The following is a 19,583-nucleotide window of genomic DNA, read 5'->3' as shown; positions in this document are numbered from 1 at the left end:
CCTGGAGAAACTGGTGACATTTGAAGCCTCCCACGCCAAAATGCAGGGGCCCAGGCTCCCGCTCCCCAGCGCCTTTACTTCGGCCCACCCACCTCTCGCCGCCCAGCCAGAGGACTGGGCCTGCCGGCATCCTGGGTGCCAACTCTAACCCTAGGTCGTCCCATGAGGAGCCCCTCCCAAGGGGCCTGGCCCCACAATGCTGGGGATTGGGGATCCCCGAGCCGCAGCTCAGGACTCACCCTGCAGCCCCACTGCCAACGGAGCCGCTAGGGGCGCCACTGGTTATTCAGGGCAGGAGAATGGGCAGGGCCCTCTGAGACATGGCAACATTCGAAGGCCCAGGGAGCCAAAATGCTGGGGCCCACGCTCCGGCTCGCCATTGCCCTCAACTCGGCCCACACCTCCGCTCTTCACACAGCCGGTGGATAGGGCCTGCCGGCCTCCTGGGCGCTAACCCTAACCCTAGGACGGCCCCTGAGGGTCCCTTCCTAAGGAGCCTTGCGGTGCAATGCCAGGGATTGGCGACCCACTAGCCCCAGCGCCGGTGCACCCTGCCGCCCCGCCCCACACGGGCCGCTAGGGGCGCCAACATTCAATCTGGGTGGGAAAACTGGCAGGGGCCTCTGAATCCCCGCCCACCTTCGATGGTGCCCAGAACCAAAATGCTTGTGCCCAGGCTCATGTTCACCAGCACCCTCACCTCAGCCTAACTCTCTGGCGATGCCCCGGTGGTGTATTGGGCCTGCCGGCCTCCTGGGGCTAACCCTAACCATAGTTCGGCCCCCAAGGGGCACTTCCCAGGGGCCTGGCGTCACAACGCTGGGGATGGGGACCCCGAGCCCAAGTGCCGGACTCACCCTACTGCCCTTCAGCCACCCGAGCCGCTAGAGACCACTGGTCAATCAGGGCGGGAGAATGGGCAGGGCCCTCGGAGCCCCCGCTGACCTTCGAAGGCCCCCCGCGCAAAAACATTGGCTCCCATCCTCCTGCTCGCCAGCGCCCTCACCTCGGCCCGCCCCTCCACTTGCTGCAGAGCCAGTGGATAGTGCCTGCCAGGCTCCTGGGGGCTAACTGAAATCCTAGGTCGGCCCCGTGGGGCACAACCCAAGGGGCCTGGCTCTGCAATGCTGGGGATTGGTGACTCAGAGCCCCAGAGCCAGACTCACCCTGCCGCACTGTCCCCACCCAGGCCGCTAGGGGCGCCACTGCTCACTCAGGGCAGGAGAACAGACGGGGCCCTGGAGAAACCAGCTACATTTGAAGCCTCCCATGCCAAAGTGCAGGGGCCCACACTCCCGCTCGCCAGAGCCTTTACCTTGGCCCGTGCACCTCTTGCCGCCCAGCCAGAGGATTGGGCCTGCTGGCCTCCTGGGTGCTAACTCTAACCCTAGGTCTGCCCATGAGGAGCCCCTCCCAAGGGGCCTGGCCCCACAACGCTGGGGATTGGGGATCCCTGAGCCGCAGTGCGGGACTCACCCTGCCGCCCCACCGCCAGCGGAGCCGCAAAGCATGCTGCTGGTTATTCAGGGCAGGAGAACAGGCAGGGCCCTTTGAGACATGGCAACATTCGAAGGCCCAGGGTGCCAAAATGCTGGGGACCACTCTCCCGCTCTGCATCACCCTCAACTCGGCCCACACCTCTGCTCTTCACAGAGCCGGGAACTCGGGTCTGCTGGCATCCTGGGCGCTAACCCTAACCCTAGGACAGCCCCTGAAGCTCCCTTCCTAAGGGGCCTGGTGCCGCAATGCCAGGGATTGGGGACCCCGATGCCCCAGCGCCGGATGCACGCTGCCGCCCCGCCACCATGCAGGCCGCTAGGAGCGCCGCCGGGCATTCAGGGCGGGATAACCGGCAGGGCCCTCCGAGCCTCTGGTGAAATAAGAAGGCCCCCACGCCAAAACGCTGAGTACCACGCTACCGCTCGACTGCGCCCTACCATGGTCAATCCCTCCGCTGACTGCACAGCCGGCGGATCGGGACTGCTGGCCTCCTGGGGGTTAACCTAACCCTAGGACAGTCCCCGAGGGGCCCCTCCCAAGGGGCCTGGCGCCGCAACGCTGGGGATTGGAGAAACCCAAGCACCAGTGCCAGACTGACCCTGCCACCCTCTCCCACCCGGGGAGCTAGGGGCGTCGCCGGTCCTTCATGGCGGGAGAACGAGCAGGGCCCTCCGAGCCCCCTGCAACATTCGAAGGCCCACCGAGCCAAAATGATGGGGCCCACGCTTTCGTTCGCCAGCGACCTCACCTTGGCCCACCCCTCCATTTGCCACAGAGCCGGTGGATCGAGCCTGCCGGCCTCCTGGGGGCTAACCCTAACCGTAGGTCGGCCCCCAAGGGGCCCCTCCCAAAGGGACTGCCGTGGAACACCAGGGATTGGGGACCCCCGAGTCGCAACGCTGGACTCACCGTTCCGCCCCGCCCACACCCGGGCCGCTATGGTACCGCCGATCATTCAGGGCAGGAGAAGGGGCAGGTCCCTCCCTGCCCCGGTGACTTTCGAAGGCCCCCAGCGCCAAAACGCTGGGGTCCACTCTCCTACTCGCCAGCGCCCTGATCTTCGACCGCGCCTCCATTCGCCCCAGATGGTGGATCATGCCTGCCGGCCTCCAGGAGCTAACCTTTACCCTAGGTCGGCCCCCAAGGAGCCCCTCCCAAGGGGCCTGGTGCCGCAAAACCTGGCATTGGGGACCCCTGAGCCTCAGCGCCAGACCCAACCTGCCACCCCGCCACCACTCAGGTTGCTAGGGGAGCCGCCACTCATTCAGGGTGGGAGAACGGGCAGGGCCCTCCGAGTCCCCGGCGACATTCCAGGGCCCCCGGCGCCAAAACTTTGGGTACCACCTTCCAGCTCGCCAGTGCCCTAACCATGGCCCGCCCCTCCGCTCGCTGCACAGCTGGCTTATGGGGCCTGCTGGCCTCCTGGGGGCTAACCCTAACCCTAGGTTGGCCCCAGAGCGGCCCCTCCCAAGGGGACTGGTGACCAAAGCCAGGGATTGGTGACTCAGAGCCCCAGAGCCAGACTCACCCTGCCACACTATCACCACGTGGGCCTCTAGGGACGCCGCCGGTCATTCAGGGAGAGAGAAGGGGCAGGGACTCTGAGCCCACGGTGACTTTCAAAGGCTCCCTGCACCAAAACGCTGGTGCCCACGCTCCCACTCCCCAGCGCTCTCACCTCAGCCCGCCCTACTACTCACCGCACAGCGGGCAGATAGGGCCTGCAGGCCTCCTGGGGGCTAACACTTCCCTAGGTCATCCCCACAGGGGCCCCTCCCAAGGGTCCTGGTGCCGCTACGCCAGGGATCTGGGACCCCAAGACCTACAGCCAGACTCACCCTGCCGCAACTCCGCCACCCAGGCTGCTAGGGGCGCCGCCAGTCATTCAGGACAGGAGAAGGGACAGGGTCCTGGAGAAACCAGAATCATTTGAAGCCTCCCTCTCCAAAATGCAGGGGCCCAGGCTCCCGCTCACCAGTGCCTTTACTTCCGCCCACCCACCTCTCGCCGCCCAGCCAAAGGATTGGGGCTGCCGGCCTTCTGGGTGTTAACTCTAACCATAGGTCGGCCCACGAGCAGCCCCTCCCAAGGGGCCTGGCCCCGCAACGCTGGGGATTGGGGATCCCCGAGCCACAGCGCGGGACTCACCCTGCCGCCCCACTGCCAACGGAGCCGCTAGGGGGATCGCTGGTTATTCAGGGCAGGAGAAAGGGCAGGGCCCTCCGAGCCATGGCAACATTCGAAGGCCCAGGGACCCAAAATGCTGGGGACCACGCTCCTGCTGGGCATCGCACTCAACCTGGCCCGCACCTCCACTCCTCGCACAGCCGGCGACTCGGGCCTGCCAGCCTCCTGGGTGCTAACCCTAACCATAGGAGAGCCAATGAAGCTCCCTTCCTGAGGGGCCTGGAGCCGCAACACCGGGGATTGGGGACCCCCATGCCCCAGCACTGGATGCACGCTGCCGCCCCGCCGCACACAGGCCACTAGGGGCGCCGCCATTCATTCAGGGAGGGAGAACTGGAGGGCCCTCCGAACCCCTACCGACATTCGAAGGCGCACCGAACCAAAACGCTTGGGCCCAGGCTCATGTTCACCAGCACCCTCACCTCGGCCCAACTCTCCCCTCGACGCACAGGTGGTGTATCGGGCCTGCGGGGCTCCTGGAGGCTAACCCTAACCATAGGTCGGCCCCCGAGGGGCCCTTCCCAAGGGGCCTGGTGTCGCAACACTGGGGATGGGGACCCCGAGCCCATGTTCCGGACTCACCCTGCTGCACTTCAGCCACCGGCCGCTAGAGGCCCTGCCGGTCAATCAGGGCAGGAGATCAGGCAGGGCCCTCTGAGCCCACGCTGACCTTTGAAGGCTCCCCGCGCAAAAACGTTGGTTCCCAGGATCCTGCTCCCCAGTGCCCTCACCTCGGCCCGCCCCTCCGCTTGCTTCAGAGCCGGTGGATAGGGCCTGCCAGGCTCCTGGCAGCTAACCAAAACCCTAGGTGGGCCCTGTGGGGACATCCCAAGCGTCCTGGCTCTGCAATGCTGGGGATTGGTGACTCAGAGCCCCAGAGCCAGACTCACCCTGCTCCACTGTCCGCACCCTGGCCGCTAGGGGCGCCACTGTTCATAGAGGGCAAGAGAAGGGCAGGGCCTTCCAAGCCACCGGTGACCTTCAAAGGCTCCCCGCGCCAAAACGCTGGTGCCCATGCTCCGGCTCCCCAGTGCCCTCACCTCGGCCCACACCTCTGCTCGCCGCACAGCGTGCGGATTAGGCCTGACGGTCTCCTTGGGGCTAACCCTAACCCTAGGTCGGCCCCCCAGGGGCTCCTCCCAAGGGTCCTGGTGCCACTACGCCTGGGATCTGGGACCACAAACCCCAGAGCCAGACTCACCCTCCCACAACGCTGCCACCCAGGCCGCTAGGGGCGCCGCTGGTCATTCAGGGCAGGAGAACTGACAGGGCCCTGGAGAAACTGGCGACATTTGAAGACTCCTGTGCCAAAATGCAGGGGCCCACAATCCCACTCCCCAGCGCCCTTACCTCGGCCCGCCAACCTCTCGCCGCCCAGCCAGAGGATCGGCCTGCTGGCCTCCTGGGGGCTAACTCTAACCCTAGGTCGGCCCACGAGGAGCCCCTCCCAAGGGGCCTGGCCCCGCAACGCTGGGGATTGGGGATCCCCGAGCTGCAGCGCGGGACTCACCCCGCTGCCCCACTGCCAACGGAGCCGCTAGGGGCGTCGCTGGTTATTCAGGGCAGGAGAAAGGTCAGGGCCCTCCAACCCATGGCAACATTCGAAGGCCCAGGACGCCAAAATGCTGGGGACCATGCTCCCGCTTGCCATTGGCCTCAACTGGGCCCGCATCTCCACTCCTCGCACAGCTGGCGGATCGGGCCTGCCGGCCTCCTGGGCGCTAATCCTAACCCTAGGAAGGCCCCTGAGGGTCCTTTCCTAAGGGGCCTGGTGCCGCAACGCCAGGTATTGGGAACCCCCAAGCCCCAGCGTTGGATGCACCCTGCCGCCCCGCCCCACACTTGCCGCTGGGGGCGCTGCCATTCATTCAGGGTGGGAGAAGGGGCAGGGCCCTTCGAATGCCCAAAGACCTTCGAAGGCGCCCTGAACCAAAACTCTTGGGCCCAGGCTCATGTTCACCAGCACCCTCACCTCGCTCAACTCTCCCCTCGATGCACAGGCGGTGTATCGGGCCTGCTGACCTACTGAGGGCTAACCCTAACTGTAGGTCGGCCACGGAGGGACCCTTCCCAAATGGCCTGGCGCCACAACGCCGGGAATGGGGACCCCAACCCATGTGCCGGTCTCAACCTGCTGCCCTTCAGGCCCCGGAGCCTCTAGGGGCCCCACCGGTCATTCAGAGCGAGAGAACGGGCAGGTCCTTCCAAGCCCCCACCGACCTTCGAAGACCACCCGCGCTAAAACACGTGGGCTCATGCTCAGTCTCGCCAGCGCCCACACCTCGGCCCAACCCTCCGCGTGCTGCAGAGCCGCTGATTGGGTCCACCGGCTTCCTGGGGGCTAACCGTAAACCTAGATCGACCCCCGAGGGCCCCTCCCAAGGGTCCTGGCACCGCAACACCATGGATTGTGGACCCCTGAGCCCCAGCGCAGGACTCACCGTGCCGCCCTGCCGCCACCCAAGCCGCTAGGGGCGCCGCCGGTCATTCAGGGCGGGAGAATGGGTAGGGCCCTCCGAGCCCCTACCTACTTTCGAAGGCGCCCCGAATCAAAACGCTTGGGCACAGGCTCATGTTCACCAGCACCCTCAACTCGGCCCACACCTCCGCTCCTTGCACAGCCGGCGACTCGGGCCTGCCGGCCTCCTGGGCGCTAACCCTAACCATAGGTCGGCACCCGAGGGGCCCTCCCCAAGGGGCCCGGCATCGCAACGCTGGGGATTGGGGACCCCCAGGCCCCAGCGCCTGATGCACGCTGCCGCCCCGCCCCACACGGGCCGCTACGGGCGCCGCCATTCATTCAGGGTGGGAGAACAGCCAGGGCCCTCTGACCCCCCGCCGACATTCGAAGGCGCCCCGAACCAAAATGCTTGGGCCCAGGCTCATGTTCACCAGCACCCTCACTTCGGCCCAACTGTCCTCTCGATGCACAGGTGGTGTATCGGGCCTGCGTGGCTCCTGGGGGCTAACCCTAACCATAGGTCGGCCCCCAAGGGGCACTTCCCCAGGGGACTGGCGTCCCAACGCGGGGGATGGGGACCCCGTGCCCAAGTGCCGGACTCACCCTGCTGCCCTTCAGCCGCCCAAGCCGCTAGGGGACCACGGGTCAATCAGGACAGGAGAACGGGCAGGGACCTCCGAGCCCGCGCTGACCTTCGAAGGCCCCGCGCGCAAAAACGTTGGCTCCCATGCTCCTGCTCTCAGCGCCCTCACCTCGGCCCGCCCCTCCGCTTGATTCAGAGCCGGTGGATAGGGCCTGCCAGGCTCCTGGGGGCTAACCAAAACCCTAGGTCGGCCCCGTGGGGCACATCCCAAGGGGCCTGGCTCTGCAATGCTGGGGATTGGTGACTCAGAGCCCCAGAGCCAGACAAACCCTGACCCACTATAGCCACCTGGGCCGCTAGGGGCGCCGCTGTTCATTCAGGGAGTGAGAAGGGGCAGGGACTTCTGAGCCCATGGTGACCTTTAAAGGCTCCCCGCACCAAAACGCTGGTGCCCACGCTCCCACTCCCCAGCGCCCTCACCTCGGCTAGCCCTTCTACTCGCCGCACAGCGGGCAGATAGGGCCTGCCGGCCTCCTGGGGGCTAACCCTAACCCTAGGTCGGCCCCCCAGGGGCCCCTCCCAAGAGTCCTCCTGCCGCTACACCAGGGATCGGGGACCCCAAGCCCCAGAGCCAGACCCACCCTGCCACAACCCCGCCACCCAGGCCGCTAGGGGCGCCGCCAGTCATTCAGGGCGGGAGAAGGGACAGGGCCCTGGAGAAACCAGAGACATTTGAAGCCTCCCGTGCCAAAATGCAGGGGCCCAGGCTCCCCTTCGCCAGCGCCTTTACCTCCGCCCACCCACCTCTCGCCGCCCAGCCAGAGGATTGGGCCTGCCGGCCTCCTGGGTGCTAACTCTAACCCTAGGTCGGCCCACGAGGAGCCCCTCCCAAGGGGCCTGGCCCCGCAACGCTGGGGATTGGGGATCCCCGAGCCGCAGCACGGGACTCACCCCGCTGCCCCACTGCCAACGGAGCCGCTAGGGGCGTCGCTGGTTATTCAGGGCAGGAGAAAGGGCAGGGCCCTCCGAGCCATCGCAACATTTGAAGGCCCAGGGAGCCAAAATGCTGGGGACCACGCTCCTGCTGGGCATCGCCCTCAACCTGGCCCGCACCTCCGCTCCTCGCACAGCCGGCGACTTGGGCCTGCCAGCCTCCTGGGTGCTAACCCTAACCCTAGGACAGCCCCTGAAGCTCCCTTCCTAAGGGGCCTGGAGCCGCAACGCCAGGGATTGGGGACCCCCAGGCCCCAGCGCCTGATGCACGCTGCCGCCCCGCCCCACACGGGCCCCTAGGGGCGCCGCCATTCATTCAGGGTGGGAGAACTGGAGGGCCCTCCGAACCCCTACCGACATTCGAAGGCGCACCGAACCAAAACGCTTGGGCCCAGGCTCATGTTCACCAGCACCCTCACCTCGGCCCAACTCTCCCCTCGACGCGCAGGTGGTGTATCGGGCCTGCGGGGCTCCTGGAGGCTAACCCTAACCATAGGTTGGCCCCCGAGGGGCCCTTCCCAAGGGGCCTGGTGTCACAATGCTGGGGATGGGGACCCCGAGCCCATGTGCCGGACTCACCCTGCTGCCCCTCAGCAACCCGAGCCGCTAGAGGCCCCGCCGGTCAATCAGGGCAGGAGATCGGGCAGGGCCCTCCGACCCATGGCAACATTCGAAGGCCCAGGACGCCAAAACGCTGGGGACCATGCTCCTGCTTGCCATTGGCCTCAACTGGGCCCACATCTCCACTCCTCGCACAGCTGGCAGATCGGGCCTGCCGGCCTCTTGGGCTCTAATCCTAACCCTAGGATGGCCCCTGAGGGTCCTTTCCTAAGGGGCCTGGCGCCGCAACGCCAGGGATTGGGAACCCCCAAGCCCCAGCGCTGGATGCACCTTGCCGCCATGCCCCACACGTGGAGCTATGGGTGCAGCCATTCATTCAGGGTGGGAGAAAGGGCAGGTCCTTCCGAGCACCCACCGACCTTCGAAGGCCCCCCGCACTAAAAAGCTTGGGCTCATGCTCAGTCTCGCCAGTGCCCTCACCTCGTCGCAACCCTCAGCGTGCCGCACAGCCGCTGATCGGGTCCACCGGCCTCCTGGGGGCTAACCATGAGCCTAGATCGATCCCCAAGGGTCCACTCCCAAGGGGCTTGGCGCAGCAACGCTGGGGATTGGGGACCCCGAACCTCAACACCTGACTCACCCTGCCGCCCAGCCGCCACCCGGGGGCCTGGGGTGTTGCCTATCATTCAGGGCGGGAGAACAGGCAGGGCCCTCCAAGACACGGAGACCTTCGAAGGCCCCCCCGCGCAAAAACGGCAGACCCACCCTCGCACTCACCAGCGCCCTCACCTCCGTCCGCCACTCCACTCTCCACACAGCTGGCGAATAGGGCCTGCTGGCCTCCTGGGGGCTAAACCTAACCCTAGGTTGCCCCCGAGGGGCCTCTCCCAAGGGGCCTGGCGCTGCATCGCCGGGGATTGGGGACCCCCAAGCCCCAGCACCGGATGCGCCGTATCGCCCCTCCCCACCCTGGCCGCTAGGGGCGCCGCCGTTCATTCAGCGTGGGAGAACTGGCACGGCCCTCCGAACCCCCGCCGACCTTCGAAGGCGCCCCGAACCAAAACCCTTGGGCCCTGGCTCACGTTCACCAGCACCCTCACCTCGGCCCAACTCTCCGCTCGATGCACAGGTGGTGTATCGGGCCTGCGGGGCTCCGGGGGCTAACCCTAACCATAGGTCAGCCCCCGAGGGGCCCTTCCCAAGGGTCCTGGCGACGCAACGCTGGGGATGGGGACCCCGTGTCAAAGTGCTGGACTCACCCTGCTGCCCTTCAGCCACCCAAGCCACTAGGGGACCACCGGTCAATCAGGACAGGAGAACGGGCAGGGACCTTCAAAGGCCCCCCGCGCAAAAACGTTGGCTCCCATGCTCCTGCTCCCAGTGCCCTCACCTCGGCCCGCCCCTCCGCTTGATTCAGAGCCGGTGGATAGGGCCTGCCAAGCTTCTGGGGTTAACCATAACCCTAGGTCGGCCCCGTGGGGCACATCCCAAGGGGCCTGGCTCTGCCACGCTGGGGATTGGTGACTCAGAGCCCCAGAGCCAGACTCACCCTGCCGCACTGTCCCCACCCGGGCCGCTCGGGGCGCCGCCGGTCATTCAGGGCGGGAGAGCGGACAGGGCCTAGGAGAAACCAGAAACATTTGAAGCCTCCCGCCAAAATGCAGGGGCCCAGGCTCCCGCTCGCCAGAGCCTTTACCTCGGCCCGCGCACCTCTCGCCGACCAGCCAGAGGATTGGGCCTGCCGCCTCCTGGGTGCTAACTCTAAACCTAGGTCGGCCCCTTATGAGCCCCTCCCAAGGGGCCTGGCCCCGCAACGCTGGGGACTGGGGATCCCCGAGCCGCAGCGCGGGACTCCCCCCCGCCGCCCCACCGCCAACGGAGCTGCTAAGGGCGCCGCTGGTTATTCAGGGCAGGAGAACGGGCAGGGCCCTTCGAGCCATGGCAACATTCGAAGGCCCAGGGCCTGCCGGCCTCCTGGGAGCTAACCCTAACCATAGGTCGGCCCCCGAGGGGCCCTCCCCAAGGGGCCCGGCATCGCAACGCCGGGGATTGGGGACCCCCAAGACCCAGTGCCGGATGCACCCTGGCGACCCGCCTCACACGGGCCGCTAGGGGCGCCGCCATTCATTCAGGGTGGGAGAACAGCCAGGGCCCTCTGACCCCCCGCCGACATTCGAAGGCGCCCCGAACCAAAACGCTTGGGCCCAGGCTCATGTTCACCAGCACCCTCACTTCGGCCCAACTGTCCTCTCGATGCACAGGTGGTGTATCGGGCCTGCGTGGCTCCTGGGGGCTAACCCTAACCATAGGTCGGCCCCCAAGGGGCCCTTCCCCAGGGGACTGGCGTCCCAACGCGGGGGATGGGGACCCCGTGCCCAAGTGCCGGACTCACCCTGCTGCCCTTCAGCCGCCCAAGCCGCTGGGGGACCACGGGTCAATCAGGACAGGAGAACGGGCAGGGACCTCCGAGCCCGCGCTGACCTTCGAAGGCCCCGCGCGCAAAAACGTTGGCTCCCATGCTCCTGCTCTCAGCGCCCTCACCTCGGCCCGCCCCTCCGCTTGATTCAGAGCCGGTGGATAGGGCCTGCCAGGCTCCTGGGGGCTAACCAAAACCCTAGGTCGGCCCCGTGGGGCACATCCCAAGGGGCCTGGCTCTGCAACGCTGGGGATTGGTGACTCAGAGCCCCAGAGCCAGACAAACCCTGACCCACTATAGCCACCTGGGCCGCTAGGGGCGCCGCTGTTCATTCAGGGAGTGAGAAGGGGCAGGGACTTCTGAGCCCATGGTGACCTTTAAAGGCTCCCCGCACCAAAACGCTGGTGCCCACGCTCCCACTCCCCAGCGCCCTCACCTCGGCTAGCCCTTCTACTCGCCGCACAGCGGGCAGATAGGGCCTGCCGGCCTCCTGGGGGCTAACCCTAACCCTAGGTCGGCCCCCCAGGGGCCCCTCCCAAGAGTCCTCCTGCCGCTACACCAGGGATCGGGGACCCCAAGCCCCAGAGCCAGACCCACCCTGCCACAACCCCGCCACCCAGGCCGCTAGGGGCGCCGCCAGTCATTCAGGGCGGGAGAAGGGACAGGGCCCTGGAGAAACCAGAGACATTTGAAGCCTCCCGTGCCAAAATGCAGGGGCCCAGGCTCCCCTTCGCCAGCGCCTTTATCTCCGCCCACCCACCTCTCGCCGCCCAGCCAGAGGATTGGGCCTGCCGGCCTCCTGGGTGCTAACTCTAACCCTAGGTCGGCCCACGAGGAGCCCCTCCCAAGGGGCCTGGCCCCGCAACGCTGGGGATTGGGGATCCCCAAGCCGCAGCGCGGGACTCACCCCGCTGCCCCACTGCTAATGGAGCCGCTAGGGGCGTCGCTGGTTATTCAGGGCAGGAGAAAGGGCAGGGCCCTCCGAGCCATCGCAACATTTGAAGGCCCAGGGAGCCAAAATGCTGGGGACCACGCTCCTGCTGGGCATCGCCCTCAACCTGGCCCGCACCTCCGCTCCTCGCACAGCCGGCGACTTGGGCCTGCCAGCCTCCTCGGTGCTAACCCTAACCCTAGGACAGCCCCTGAAGCTCCCTTCCTAAGGGGCCTGGAGCCGCAACGCCAGGGATTGGGGACCCCCAGGCCCCAGCGCCTGATGCACGCTGCCGCCCCGCCCCACACGGGCCCCTAGGGGCGCCGCCATTCATTCAGGGTGGGAGAACTGGAGGGCCCTCCGAACCCCTACCGACATTCGAAGGCGCACCGAACCAAAACGCTTGGGCCCAGGCTCATGTTCACCAGCACCCTCACCTCGGCCCAACTCTCCCCTCGACGCGCAGGTGGTGTATCGGGCCTGCGGGGCTCCTGGAGGCTAACCCTAACCATAGGTTGGCCCCCGAGGGGCCCTTCCCAAGGGGCCTGGTGTCACAATGCTGGGGATGGGGACCCCGAGCCCATGTGCCGGACTCACCCTGCTGCCCCTCAGCAACCCGAGCCGCTAGAGGCCCCGCCGGTCAATCAGGGCAGGAGATCGGGCAGGGCCCTCCGACCCATGGCAACATTCGAAGGCCCAGGACGCCAAAACGCTGGGGACCATGCTCCTGCTTGCCATTGGCCTCAACTGGGCCCACATCTCCACTCCTCGCACAGCTGGCAGATCGGGCCTGCCGGCCTCTTGGGCTCTAATCCTAACCCTAGGATGGCCCCTGAGGGTCCTTTCCTAAGGGGCCTGGCGCCGCAACGCCAGGGATTGGGAACCCCCAAGCCCCAGCGCTGGATGCACCTTGCCGCCATGCCCCACACGTGGAGCTATGGGTGCAGCCATTCATTCAGGGTGGGAGAAAGGGCAGGTCCTTCCGAGCACCCACCGACCTTCGAAGGCCCCCCGCACTAAAAAGCTTGGGCTCATGCTCAGTCTCGCCAGTGCCCTCACCTCGTCGCAACCCTCAGCGTGCCGCACAGCCGCTGATCGGGTCCACCGGCCTCCTGGGGGCTAACCATGAGCCTAGATCGATCCCCAAGGGTCCACTCCCAAGGGGCTTGGCGCAGCAACGCCGGGGATTGGGGACCCCGAACCTCAACACCTGACTCACCCTGCCGCCCAGCCGCCACCCGGGGGCCTGGGGTGTTGCCTATCATTCAGGGCGGGAGAACAGGCAGGGCCCTCCAAGACACGGAGACCTTCGAAGGCCCCCCCGCGCAAAAACGGCAGACCCACCCTCGCACTCACCAGCGCCCTCACCTCCGTCCGCCACTCCACTCTCCACACAGCTGGCGAATAGGGCCTGCTGGCCTCCTGGGGGCTAAACCTAACCCTAGGTTGCCCCCGAGGGGCCTCTCCCAAGGGGCCTGGCGCCGCATCGCCGGGGATTGGGGACCCCCAAGCCCCAGCACCGGATGCGCCGTATCGCCCCTCCCCACCCTGGCCGCTAGGGGCGCCGCCGTTCATTCAGCGTGGGAGAACTGGCACGGCCCTCCGAACCCCCGCCGACCTTCGAAGGCGCCCCGAACCAAAACCCTTGGGCCCTGGCTCACGTTCACCAGCACCCTCACCTCGGCCCAACTCTCCGCTCGATGCACAGGTGGTGTATCGGGCCTGCGGGGCTCCGGGGGCTAACCCTAACCATAGGTCAGCCCCCGAGGGGCCCTTCCCAAGGGTCCTGGCGACGCAACGCTGGGGATGGGGACCCCGTGTCAAAGTGCTGGACTCACCCTGCTGCCCTTCAGCCACCCAAGCCACTAGGGGACCACCGGTCAATCAGGACAGGAGAACGGGCAGGGACCTTCAAAGGCCCCCCGCGCAAAAACGTTGGCTCCCATGCTCCTGCTCCCAGTGCCCTCACCTCGGCCCCGCCCCTCCGCTTGATTCAGAGCCGGTGGATAGGGCCTGCCAAGCTTCTGGGGTTAACCATAACCCTAGGTCGGCCCCGTGGGGCACATCCCAAGGGGCCTGGCTCTGCCACGCTGGGGATTGGTGACTCAGAGCCCCAGAGCCAGACTCACCCTGCCGCACTGTCCCCACCCGGGCCGCTAGGGGCGCCGCCGGTCATTCAGGGCGGGAGAGCGGACAGGGCCTAGGAGAAACCAGAAACATTTGAAGCCTCCCGCCAAAATGCAGGGGCCCAGGCTCCCGCTCGCCAGAGCCTTTACCTCGGCCCGCGCACCTCTCGCCGACCAGCCAGAGGATTGGGCCTGCCGCCTCCTGGGTGCTAACTCTAAACCTAGGTCGGCCCCTTATGAGCCCCTCCCAAGGGGCCTGGCCCCGCAACGCTGGGGACTGGGGATCCCCGAGCCGCAGCGCGGGACTCCCCCCCGCCGCCCCACCGCCAACGGAGCTGCTAAGGGCGCCGCTGGTTATTCAGGGCAGGAGAACGGGCAGGGCCCTTCGAGCCATGGCAACATTCGAAGGCCCAGGGCCTGCCGGCCTCCTGGGAGCTAACCCTAACCATAGGTCGGCCCCCGAGGGGCCCTCCCCAAGGGGCCCGGCATCGCAACGCCGGGGATTGGGGACCCCCAAGACCCAGTGCCGGATGCACCCTGGCGACCCGCCTCACACGGGCCGCTAGGGGCGCCGCCATTCATTCAGGGTGGGAGAACAGCCAGGGCCCTCTGACCCCCCGCCGACATTCGAAGGCGCCCCGAACCAAAACGCTTGGGCCCAGGCTCATGTTCACCAGCACCCTCACTTCGGCCCAACTGTCCTCTCGATGCACAGGTGGTGTATCGGGCCTGCGTGGCTCCTGGGGGCTAACCCTAACCATAGGTCGGCCCCCAAGGGGCCCTTCCCCAGGGGACTGGCGTCCCAACGCGGGGGATGGGGACCCCGTGCCCAAGTGCCGGACTCACCCTGCTGCCCTTCAGCCGCCCAAGCCGCTGGGGGACCACGGGTCAATCAGGACAGGAGAACGGGCAGGGACCTCCGAGCCCGCGCTGACCTTCGAAGGCCCCGCGCGCAAAAACGTTGGCTCCCATGCTCCTGCTCTCAGCGCCCTCACCTCGGCCCGCCCCTCCGCTTGATTCAGAGCCGGTGGATAGGGCCTGCCAGGCTCCTGGGGGCTAACCAAAACCCTAGGTCGGCCCCGTGGGGCACATCCCAAGGGGCCTGGCTCTGCAACGCTGGGGATTGGTGACTCAGAGCCCCAGAGCCAGACAAACCCTGACCCACTATAGCCACCTGGGCCGCTAGGGGCGCCGCTGTTCATTCAGGGAGTGAGAAGGGGCAGGGACTTCTGAGCCCATGGTGACCTTTAAAGGCTCCCCGCACCAAAACGCTGGTGCCCACGCTCCCACTCCCCAGCGCCCTCACCTCGGCTAGCCCTTCTACTCGCCGCACAGCGGGCAGATAGGGCCTGCCGGCCTCCTGGGGGCTAACCCTAACCCTAGGTCGGCCCCCCAGGGGCCCCTCCCAAGAGTCCTCCTGCCGCTACACCAGGGATCGGGGACCCCAAGCCCCAGAGCCAGACCCACCCTGCCACAACCCCGCCACCCAGGCCGCTAGGGGCGCCGCCAGTCATTCAGGGCGGGAGAAGGGACAGGGCCCTGGAGAAACCAGAGACATTTGAAGCCTCCCGTGCCAAAATGCAGGGGCCCAGGCTCCCCTTCGCCAGCGCCTTTACCTCCGCCCACCCACCTCTCGCCGCCCAGCCAGAGGATTGGGCCTGCCGGCCTCCTGGGTGCTAACTCTAACCCTAGGTCGGCCCGCGAGGAGCCCCTCCCAAGGGGCCTGGCCCCGCAACGCTGGGGATTGGGGATCCCCGAGCCGCAGCGCGGGACTCACCCCGCTGCCCCACTGCCAACGGAGCCGCTAGGGGCGTCGCTGGTTATTCAGGGCAGGAGAAAGGGCAGGGCCCTCCGAGCCATCGCAACATTTGAAGGCCCAGGGAGCCAAAATGCTGGGGACCACGCTCCTGCTGGGCATCGCCCTCAACCTGGCCCGCACCTCCGCTCCTCGCACAGCCGGCGACTTGGGCCTGCCAGCCTCCTGGGTGCTAACCCTAACCCTAGGACAGCCCCTGAAGCTCCCTTCCTAAGGGGCCTGGAGCCGCAACGCCAGGGATTGGGGACCCCCAGGCCCCAGCGCCTGATGCACGCTGCCGCCCCCGCCCCACACGGGCCCCTAGGGGCGCCGCCATTCATTCAGGGTGGGAGAACTGGAGGGCCCTCCGAACCCCTACCGACATTCGAAGGCGCACCGAACCAAAACGCTTGGGCCCAGGCTCATGTTCACCAGCACCCTCACCTCGGCCCAACTCTCCCCTCGACGCGCAGGTGGTGTATCGGGCCTGCGGGGCTCCTGGAGGCTAACCCTAACCATAGGTTGGCCCCCGAGGGGCCCTTCCCAAGGGGCCTGGTGTCACAATGCTGGGGATGGGGACCCCGAGCCCATGTGCCGGACTCACCCTGCTGCCCCTCAGCAACCCGAGCCGCTAGAGGCCCCGCCGGTCAATCAGGGCAGGAGATCGGGCAGGGCCCTCCGACCCATGGCAACATTCGAAGGCCCAGGACGCCAAAACGCTGGGGACCATGCTCCTGCTTGCCATTGGCCTCAACTGGGCCCACATCTCCACTCCTCGCACAGCTGGCAGATCGGGCCTGCCGGCCTCTTGGGCTCTAATCCTAACCCTAGGATGGCCCCTGAGGGTCCTTTCCTAAGGGGCCTGGCGCCGCAACGCCAGGGATTGGGAACCCCCAAGCCCCAGCGCTGGATGCACCTTGCCGCCATGCCCCACACGTGGAGCTATGGGTGCAGCCATTCATTCAGGGTGGGAGAAAGGGCAGGTCCTTCCGAGCACCCACCGACCTTCGAAGGCCCCCCGCACTAAAAAGCTTGGGCTCATGCTCAGTCTCGCCAGTGCCCTCACCTCGTCGCAACCCTCAGCGTGCCGCACAGCCGCTGATCGGGTCCACCGGCCTCCTGGGGGCTAACCATGAGCCTAGATCGATCCCCAAGGGTCCACTCCCAAGGGGCTTGGCGCAGCAACGCCGGGGATTGGGGACCCCGAACCTCAACACCTGACTCACCCTGCCGCCCAGCCGCCACCCGGGGGCCTGGGGTGTTGCCTATCATTCAGGGCGGGAGAACAGGCAGGGCCCTCCAAGACACGGAGACCTTCGAAGGCCCCCCCGCGCAAAAACGGCAGACCCACCCTCGCACTCACCAGCGCCCTCACCTCCGTCCGCCACTCCACTCTCCACACAGCTGGCGAATAGGGCCTGCTGGCCTCCTGGGGCTAAACCTAACCCTAGGTTGCCCCCGAGGGGCCTCTCCCAAGGGGCCTGGCGCCGCATCGCCGGGGATTGGGGACCCCCAAGCCCCAGCACCGGATGCGCCGTATCGCCCCTCCCCACCCTGGCCGCTAGGGGCGCCGCCGTTCATTCAGCGTGGGAGAACTGGCACGGCCCTCCGAACCCCCGCCGACCTTCGAAGGCGCCCCGAACCAAAACCCTTGGGCCCTGGCTCACGTTCACCAGCACCCTCACCTCGGCCCAACTCTCCGCTCGATGCACAGGTGGTGTATCGGGCCTGCGGGGCTCCGGGGGCTAACCCTAACCATAGGTCAGCCCCCGAGGGGCCCTTCCCAAGGGTCCTGGCGACGCAACGCTGGGGATGGGGACCCCGTGTCAAAGTGCTGGACTCACCCTGCTGCCCTTCAGCCACCCAAGCCACTAGGGGACCACCGGTCAATCAGGACAGGAGAACGGGCAGGGACCTTCAAAGGCCCCCCGCGCAAAAACGTTGGCTCCCATGCTCCTGCTCCCAGTGCCCTCACCTCGGCCCGCCCCTCCGCTTGATTCAGAGCCGGTGGATAGGGCCTGCCAAGCTTCTGGGGTTAACCATAACCCTAGGTCGGCCCCGTGGGGCACATCCCAAGGGGCCTGGCTCTGCCACGCTGGGGATTGGTGACTCAGAGCCCCAGAGCCAGACTCACCCTGCCGCACTGTCCCCACCCGGGCCGCTAGGGGCGCCGCCGGTCATTCAGGGCGGGAGAGCGGACAGGGCCTAGGAGAAACCAGAAACATTTGAAGCCTCCCGCCAAAATGCAGGGGCCCAGGCTCCCGCTCGCCAGAGCCTTTACCTCGGCCCGCGCACCTCTCGCCGACCAGCCAGAGGATTGGGCCTGCCGCCTCCTGGGTGCTAACTCTAAACCTAGGTCGGCCCCTTATGAGCCCCTCCCAAGGGGCCTGGCCCCGCAACGCTGGGGACTGGGGATCCCCGAGCCGCAGCGCGGGACTCCCCCCCGCCGCCCCACCGCCAACGGAGCTGCTAAGGGCGCCGCTGGTTATTCAGGGCAGGAGAACGGGCAGGGCCCTTCGAGCCATGGCAACATTCGAAGGCCCAGGGCCTGCCGGCCTCCTGGGAGCTAACCCTAACCATAGGTCGGCCCCCGAGGGGCCCTCCCCAAGGGGCCCGGCATCGCAACGCCGGGGATTGGGGACCCCCAAGACCCAGTGCCGGATGCACCCTGGCGACCCGCCTCACACGGGCCGCTAGGGGCGCCGCCATTCATTCAAGGGTGGGAGAACAGCCAGGGCCCTCTGACCCCCCGCCGACATTCGAAGGCGCCCCGAACCAAAACGCTTGGGCCCAGGCTCATGTTCACCAGCACCCTCACTTCGGCCCAACTGTCCTCTCGATGCACAGGTGGTGTATCGGGCCTGCGTGGCTCCTGGGGGCTAACCCTAACCATAGGTCGGCCCCCAAGGGGCCCTTCCCCAGGGGACTGGCGTCCCAACGCGGGGGATGGGGACCCCGTGCCCAAGTGCCGGACTCACCCTGCTGCCCTTCAGCCGCCCAAGCCGCTGGGGGACCACGGGTCAATCAGGACAGGAGAACGGGCAGGGACCTCCGAGCCCGCGCTGACCTTCGAAGGCCCCGCGCGCAAAAACGTTGGCTCCCATGCTCCTGCTCTCAGCGCCCTCACCTCGGCCCGCCCCTCCGCTTGATTCAGAGCCGGTGGATAGGGCCTGCCAGGCTCCTGGGGGCTAACCAAAACCCTAGGTCGGCCCCGTGGGGCACATCCCAAGGGGCCTGGCTCTGCAACGCTGGGGATTGGTGACTCAGAGCCCCAGAGCCAGACAAACCCTGACCCACTATAGCCACCTGGGCCGCTAGGGGCGCCGCTGTTCATTCAGGGAGTGAGAAGGGGCAGGGACTTCTGAGCCCATGGTGACCTTTAAAGGCTCCCCGCACCAAAACGCTGGTGCCCACGCTCCCACTCCCCAGCGCCCTCACCTCGGCTAGCCCTTCTACTCGCCGCACAGCGGGCAGATAGGGCCTGCCGGCCTCCTGGGGGCTAACCCTAACCCTAGGTCGGCCCCCCAGGGGCCCCTCCCAAGAGTCCTCCTGCCGCTACACCAGGGATCGGGGACCCCAAGCCCCAGAGCCAGACCCACCCTGCCACAACCCCGCCACCCAGGCCGCTAGGGGCGCCGCCAGTCATTCAGGGCGGGAGAAGGGACAGGGCCCTGGAGAAACCAGAGACATTTGAAGCCTCCCGTGCCAAAATGCAGGGGCCCAGGCTCCCCTTCGCCAGCGCCTTTACCTCCGCCCACCCACCTCTCGCCGCCCAGCCAGAGGATTGGGCCTGCCGGCCTCCTGGGTGCTAACTCTAACCCTAGGTCGGCCCGCGAGGAGCCCCTCCCAAGGGGCCTGGCCCCGCAACGCTGGGGATTGGGGATCCCCGAGCCGCAGCGCGGGACTCACCCCGCTGCCCCCACTGCCAACGGAGCCGCTAGGGGCGTCGCTGGTTATTCAGGGCAGGAGAAAGGGCAGGGCCCTCCGAGCCATCGCAACATTTGAAGGCCCAGGGAGCCAAAATGCTGGG

Source organism: Ursus americanus, chromosome 22 (assembly GCF_024610735.1).
Source record: "Ursus americanus isolate L20-20 chromosome 22, mUrsAme1.1.p, whole genome shotgun sequence".
In the NCBI taxonomy this organism is placed as follows: Eukaryota; Metazoa; Chordata; class Mammalia; order Carnivora; family Ursidae; genus Ursus; species Ursus americanus.
The sequence above is the reverse complement of the archived record's forward strand: the minus strand, read 5'-3'. Positions refer to the sequence as shown.